Below are 8376 nucleotides of genomic sequence, written 5' to 3'. Positions count from 1 at the left end.
AAGGGTGATGCATTAACCATCAGGATAATGATGATGAATGCAATTTTCTAACGTTATTGAATTTGTCACTAGAGTGAGGAGGTGGTCCTCACCCATGGTATGTGTGTGTAGTGAGAGAGCTAGTGGGGAATGAGTGGTGTGTGTGTGTTGGGGTGGGGAGTCTTGGTTCCTTGCTGTTCTTGACTTCCTCCTCCTCTTCCCCTCCCCTTTCCCTGACATGGCTGCAGTGGCTGCTCCCTGGGCCATGTGAAATGAGTGACAACAAGGACATGGAGGTGGAGAGCTATGAAGAGCAACCAAGGTTTCAATCTGCAGCTGACAAACAGGCTCATCATAGCTCACTGGAACAAAAACGTGGGAACTACATCAAAGACAGCTTTCACAGTTTGTGGGACTCTGTTCCATCACTCCAAAGGACAGCAGGCACCATGGGCCCAAACCCTAGACAAACCCACAGAGTATATCCAGTGTATGCAAAGGGAAAACTACACACACCAGCAAGATATTGATGACCTCAAGCGGCAGAATGATCTTCTGGAGCAGCAAGTCCGTGCACTGGAAAGGCAAGATCAAGTGTCCAACTGCGGACCAACTACCCCTCCTCAGACAATAGCCTCTACACCAGCGCCAGGGGCAGTACTATTTCTGCCTTTAACGGAGGCTCAGACTGCAGTTTGGAGTCAGAGCCTGAAGAGCCCCCAAACAGTAAAACCTCCAGATGGGGGATGAGAGCAATACAAACTGTCCGACTCCTGCGTTGTCTCATCCTACTTTCAGTTCATGCTCAGAACCCTCTGGAACATATAAGAGACTCCCCCCGCCCTTTCTCTTTTTATTTTTATTTTTACATCGAAGCTCCTGGCTAATGGCTCTCATTTTCCTTCCCCATTTCCACCTTTCTTCTTTTTTTTTTTTTTTTTTAAACGTTTGCCTTCAAGGATTCCCTGATACTGCCAGGAAATTTTTAAACTCAAACACCCCAAACTGGCAGCTGCTTCTGTGGAGTAGGGACAACTGGTTAGACCTCTGAGCACAGTGTCGTGACCACCTACCAACTCCTCCAGCCCTGCTGGGCAGAGGCACGGAGGACTCCTGCCCCTTCTGCCTTCGCTCCCAGGCCACCTTCACTTCCATTTGATAGACTGTAAATCTGTGGTCTGCTCTGCTTTAAGGAGATAACTAGTTTGAAGTAATCAGGATTACTCCTCCTTCCTTTAATTATTTTTCCCCATAAAAAGCTATTTATCAATCCTATTGAAGGACCAGATCCTTGAAGAAGTTTGTGGTGTAAAAAAGTGGGGACAGATGTGCAGCACAGAGACTTTGGCCTGTTTCACTTGTGGTTCTCTAAGCCAGGCTTAGGGTGGGCTGCATGACACATGTGGTAATGTGCGGGGGACAGCAGGCAGCAGTAAAGTGGTAGCTGCCAGGGGTGGGGTTGTGGGGCATTAGTGGGTAGGATAAGAAGGAAGGATCTTGTCAGGTAGAGGTTCTGTATTGACGCCAGTAATGATGCTTTGATATTTATTTCCTGCCATTGAATCTGAGTGAACTGTCCCTTTTCCTGATGACGTCGGTATTGCAAAACCACAGATTCATAAAGCAGTGATCAAATCTTAAAAAAAAAAAAAAAAAAACCAAACATTGTCACTAGGCATTGAATCCTCTGATAAGATCCAACATTAGAAAGCCCATCCTTTTCAAAAGTTGTTTCCTTGCCACACAAACCTGATTGCATGACTGAACTGACCTCAACTTTGAAGTGGCATTTGCTTTTATTCAGAGGTGGACAGATAGCTTGGATTCTTAGTATATCATTCTTCAGTATTCTCTTCATTTTTCCATGGATAGAACATGAATCTTTTCAATGGCCAGTTTTCCATTGATCTCCACCTAATTCTTTGATCTATATCATACATAGATTTTTCTAAATCTTGGGAATGGCTAAACATAATGCTTGTTGGATTGGATAGACAGTGTTCAGGGTGAGATGCTTAGGTTTAGCATACATGGCCTGGCCTGTTTTTGTGGGTCTGAGTTCTAATGACAGTACAGCTTTCAGATATTCCACACTGGTATCCACTAGGTTTACATGGAACATCTGATCTTCCTCCTATTCACTGCTGGTGGTAAGTTGGAGAAAGCATTTCCCCAGTTGTACCCACTTGGTGTATCTTGGGGGAAGATGGTAGTCTCTGCTTTTCATGGATGAGGAAACTTCCCTGACTGGATGCTACTATGGTAGGACCACTCCTGTCTCTTGGAAATGAAAACTGGCCCCCAGGCTACTTGCGTTGTGTTGTGATGTGATCTTCATACTGGTTCGCCCACCCCATACAACCCCTTCCCCATCAGCTTCCCGGTGTCTCTAGACCAGGTAAAGAAGTCTCAGGTCCAGGGCCAGTAAGGAAAAGAGAGTCATTGTTGTGGAACTACAGACCAACAGGCCTTGCTGGTTCTACCAGGTCTGATCGGGTGCGTTAGACACAGCTCCCACTCAGTCCAGGAGAGGAACAGGCCTACTAGGAATGCCCTCCTTTCCTGGTTTAAGTGTTGGGAAATGCGTGGTCTTGGTTAATTTTTGTTGTTGTTGTAATTTTTTGATAAGAGGATGTAAAACACCTTGATACTCTGTTCCTCTCATCCTGGGGTCTTAAACCAGTGTGTTGTCTTCCTAACAACTTTAAGAAAGCTCCTTTTGTTGTCCCTTTGACTATTTCCAGGGTTTTAACTTGGATTTAGCAGTGAGGATGAGGGAGAAATGGATATCTGTCACATTGTGCTGCAAATGAGGTTTCAATAAATGTTAAGCCACACCATAAGTTTAATGGTTTCTTTCTACAGATGCTCCTGAGATTCCTCCCTTGAAATGTAATTGCATGGAGCATTAAAAATAAACTTTCAAAGATATTGGATATTATAGTATTATTGACATCCCTTGTCCATAAAAAGACCATATTCTAGGGAAGTCTAGAAAATTCAAGGTTATAACCTGGTGAAGGTAAACAGAGATAAATGTGGAGCAACCTCCCTGATTACTATCAACAGAATGGCTATTGGGTTTCTTAACTTCCATAAATTAAAATATACCTGTTTATCCTGAACCCCTGAGACAGTTTCCTGATCAGGTGAATAGTATTGGCTTGAATATTCACATCACTGCACTAAAGACAGAAATACCCTCTTTACATTGTTAATCATAGTTAGGTGATCTTTTAACTTTTATATTTTAATCTTTTAAGAGTCATAAATTATTTCTGACTATTTAACTCAAGTCCTCAATCCCTTAACGAAAGAATAGTTCTATCTAGACATTTTTTTCAATCAAGTAGAATAGTCAATCAAGTAGGTAGTCAATTAATTACCAAAAGTGTTAATTTTATCATGAGCCCTAGCCACAGATCTGAAAGGAAATTATCCCGTGTAAAAATAGTTGAAAATTATGCTTTGTTTCCAAATGTTTTTCTTTGAAGGAACAGAAAACATTTTGCTGTTTTGCAAATGAGCCAGGGTTCTTTTTTTTTTTTTTCATAGTCAGCTTTTCATCTTGTCATTTTTACCTACTTCAAGCAGAAGGTGCTGGTATTGTTTTACATAACACACCAGAAAGTTCAAGATACATGTGATAGAGACATGCAGAGGAGGCTGACATAGATAGTTTCCAAAAGAAAAAACTATAAAGAGAATGACTCCGCGTGGAGTTACAAAATAAGAAAAGATGTTAGGTGTGATAATAAAAAATACTGCAAACATGTCAAGAAAATTTTAGTACTTTTTTTTACACCTGAAACAAGACAATTATAAAACTGAATTGAGTCAACACTGTTATTAATAAATAATTTTAAAATTATTTAAAATAATTTTAAAATATTTAAGCCCTGTAAAATGGCTTAAATAAAATTTGGCAAATTTCACCTTATTCTCTTCATAATTAAATAACTCAATGCTGACCTAATCTTTTTCTTTCTTTTTTTTTTTTTAAGATTTTATTTATTTATTTTACAGAGAGATATCACAAGTAGTAAGAGGCAGACAGAGAGAGAGAGGAGGAAGCAGGCTCCCTGCCAAGCAGAGAGCCAGATGCAGGACTTGATCCCAGGACCCTGAGATCATGACCTGAGCCAAAGGCAGAGGCTTAATCCACTGAGCCACCCAGGCACCCCTAATCTTTTTCTTTTAACTTCGGTATTTCTAGGTAGTTTTAACCTGGCATGTTTCATCATCATGACTAATTTTGTTCAAATGTTAACCTCAGAAGACTCCAGAAAAGGGGGAGTGAATTCACATTTAATGATCATCTACTATGTACCAGAGATTGAATTCACCACTTTATAACTCCTCCTCCTTTATAATTTTTGTTCACATTTTGTAGTGACAGCTGTAATGAGTCTCAAGAGGTTAAGTAATTACTCTTTGACCTCATAACTCAAAGCAGACAATTTCAAATGAAAATCTAGTTCTATTTCCAAGACCATGCTTTTTCTATTAAACTATACTACTTTCCATTATATCTGATTCTCAAATAACATCATTTACTTTCTTGGTCTGGAAATTATTTTCTGGCCCTATTAACTGTTAAATAATAATTAAGTATTTATAGAATTCCCCTGTTTATAAGCATTATATATTCATGATAGAGTCTAAGATCAGTACATAGTTTATTTCCACTTAGTTATTCACTTAACAAATATTTATTAAATACCTTTTAAATCACAGACATCTTGTTGGGGACATAATAGGAAATCATATTAGCTGCATTCTACCATATTTCATTATGTATGATCATAGGTAAATTTATCAACAAATAATGGTATTACTGAAGAAAAACTCTAATTCAGAGGCATAAGAAATATTATTTGAGCATGATGAAAAGAAAAAAGTATTAATTCTCAGTATATAGATAAGATGTCATGGAGAAGGTGACATTTGTTTTGAACTTTGAAAGATGAATATGCATAGAATATAGGGAAAGTGTGATCCAGGCAGATAGGGAAACACAAGCAGAGTTACCAGAAACTAAATTACATGATGTATTCCAGATACAGCAAATGACACGTTGTTCCTAGGACTGGAAAAGCATGAGAGAATGTGAAAGGGAAGAGACTAGAGAGATAAATTGTGAACAGATTATGAAGAGTGTCCTGTATCAGATGAATTATGATGACTTAGTTAAAGATTTTGAAGGATTTTAGGCAGAAGAATTTATAATCATAGCCATAGCTCCCTATTCTTATACATAGTAGCTCACATCCTAAATGTTATGATACTTGGATCATCACATTGCAATGTTTTTGTATTACAATGAGTTAGCAAATGTTTTCCTTTACAAAATACATTAGTGAGGTAGTAAGCTTATCCCTTTAAGTCTATCTCTCTAATACCCTTAGATATGCTTTCTTTTTCTTTTTTTGAAGACTTTATTTGAGAAAGAGAGACAGAGATAGCAAGAGAGAGCACAAGTGGGGAGGAGAGGGAGAAGCAGCTCCCTCTGAGCAGGGGAGCACAAGGTGTGGCTTGATCCCAGGACCCTGTGATCATAACCTGAGCTGAAAGCAGACACTTAACCAACTGAGCCACACAAGAACCCCTCAGATATTTTTTCTTACATAAGAGAATAAGAAATTAGAGTTAACTAGGAGTTGCACATGACTAGCAGTGTATTTGATCAAATCAACATTATTCTTGGAATCCTGAACAACGTGTCTCATATGAACGTGACCAAAACATTACCGAGGAGAAAAATAAATAAATAAAAGAACGAACCCAGTAGAACACTGAAGACCGGAAACAGTAAATCAGAGGGGACCAATGATTTTCATTAATAAATATAGGTTCCTATTCTCTATGTTATTTGTGCTCTAATTGTGAAGTCCTTCTCCCTCTCCAAGGCAACATGTGGACCCAGTTCTTCAGAGCTAGAGCAGGAAACAAAGTTGCCGAGTCTTTGGCTATTGGCACAGTCATAGCAATTACCATTTGACACTAGTGTCATGGAGCTACTTGGCAGTCCTTCAAGCTCATAGATTGTCCAGTCTCCATTTGTAGATCTACCTTGAATATCCTACATTATCTCTGTCCAGAATATGTATAAATTGTCTTTCCCACTACTTTATTATAAGACAATCCTCTCTGCTATCAGAGGATAGCCACTATGGATCTGAAACATTGCTCAGTTCCCCCATTTAACCACGTCAGATGAACTGGGTGCTGCCAACTACCCTGCCTCCATTTTGGAATAAAGATAGAATCTTGGACTCCTATCAATGAACTAACTCATGATATGAGATGTGTCACTTGGACCTGACTGAGGTGATGCTAGGCAAAATAAATTCAAAATCTTTTACTGAGCCCAAAGTGAAACACCTCCTTATCACCCTTCCTCCCAAACCCTACAACTCTTTAAAATTACTTTTTATATGACTGGGAGGTCCTTTTCGCCTCTGAGCTTTCAAGTCCATACTATGCATAATACAACTTTTCTAACTGTCATGGCCAGGATCCATTTTACAGTAGAGAGAATGAACCACAGTAGTTACTTGAAGGAGCATTTTTCCCTATTTTTAAATCAATGCACATTTTATTAGCATTTTTACAAGTAAATAGGTAGTAATGAGCACATAAAACTTTGGAGAGAAACTGCAAGAGCCATTGGATATATTACAGAAATCAAATTTTCTGATAGAGTAAGTGATTGGCTGGTTATGGCACAATGATCTCTGGAAAGTTTCTCAAAAAATGTGAAAATTATTTACATTAGTGCTGTTTTAATGATGCTATGAAAATAATGTCATTCATTTTGGAGTAAGGAAGTGGAATTAACTTTTTTTTTTTTAGTATATTCTTTTTTTTTTTATTAATTAACTTTTAAACAGTAAACCGCTTTGTACCTTGATAAATAGGACTACATCATGGGTGATGAGAGTTGAGAAGGGACCATGGTGATCACATGCAGCAGGCTTTTGGCTCATCGAAGTTGCCACTGAGGTAGAGTGAACTGCTGAGGAGTATGAACTATGAAATGGGACTATCGGACTATTTTGATTTTATTCCAAACTAAATATCCATATAGCATGGAACAAGTGATTTAACCTCCATTTCTTTTCTTTATAATGGGGATTACTAATAATGGTGTATAATGATTAAAGGAATTTTAGGGTTGCCAGATAAACTATAGGATACCAAATTACATTTGAATTCAGATAAACAACAAGTATGTCCTTATATTGCATGGGGTATACCTATAATGAAAAAAAAAAAAGTTTACCTGAAATTCAGATAAATGGCCATCCAATATTTTCATTTGCTAAATCTGGCAACCTGTGAAATTTTGTGGCATTTTGTGAAATGATGCATAGAAAGTCCGTAGGGGAAAGTGTTAAGAATGCAACAACAGTGAATTCAATTAATGCCATTTGTAATTATTTTCCTTGTTATCTAATCATTAAGATGAAGAATATAGTTTGGATTCACTACTTTCCATAAGGCCACATTGCTATTCTATTACATTTTTTAAATAAATTATCTCCCACCTAGATTAAAATAGAGGCAATTCCTATACAACCAGCAACTTTGCTTGATAAATAATCTGTATATTTAGTATATAAACAGAAAGTATAGAGTAAGTAATAGAAAGTATAGACACATCTTTATATCAAACAGACTGGAACAGAGTAATTAGATAAAAGTGATATAAACCAGCATACCCACAAAAATCAAGCATTTCAAATTCTGGGAATGACCATTGGTTTATCTACTTCTCAAAGGTTATTATCTGAGATTATTCATGCCATAGTATTCACTCTCCATTTATTAGTGTGGGTAAATAAAACTTGATTACATGAAATGGACTCCAGAAACATTTATGTCCTATTTCCTCATTTAAGAAGATTATTCTCAATTCTAATGGTTCAGTCCTTCCAGCACTATTTTATCTAGTAGATTAATTATACAGAACTAGTATTGTGTTGTAATAATAGTATTTCCTGTTTAGGTTTTAAAGGGCAATTTAGCATGTATTTTACTCAGCAAAAAATTATGAGTGAGGATAACATATGTTAAAATACCCAGGACTGGAGATGTAAATACGGATTACTAGAATAAGAAAAATGTGAGTAGAAAGGATGGTAAAAAAAGAAACTGTTGAGAGGTGTGGATAGAGAAAGAGGTGTGGGCTCTATCCTATACAACCGTTCTCCCCAACCTTGCAATGGTCATGAAAAAGTGGCCCGTGCAAGTCAAATTGAAGAAGTCTGACTGCTCTGGTCTCCTTGTGGCATGAACTGAAGTTCTGCAAAATCTTGTGTCTCAGGAAAGACTTGGGACTCCTGGCTAATGTGTCAATGTCATAAGACTGACTCACATGTTGGGGGATAGGGA

At 37.8% G+C, this 8376-nt stretch overlaps 1 pseudogene; it reads left to right on the top strand.

The window, feature by feature from the left end:
* The first annotated feature begins 251 nt into the window (after positions 1-251).
* LOC132027605 (protein max-like) lies at positions 252-866 on the top strand (annotated as a pseudogene).
* The last annotated feature ends 7510 nt before the right edge of the window (positions 867-8376 follow it).

The sequence above is a fragment of the Mustela nigripes genome, chromosome 12 (assembly GCF_022355385.1).
Source record: "Mustela nigripes isolate SB6536 chromosome 12, MUSNIG.SB6536, whole genome shotgun sequence".
NCBI classification, from domain to species: Eukaryota; Metazoa; Chordata; class Mammalia; order Carnivora; family Mustelidae; genus Mustela; species Mustela nigripes.
The sequence above is the reverse complement of the archived record's forward strand: the minus strand, read 5'-3'. Positions and strand labels throughout refer to the sequence as shown.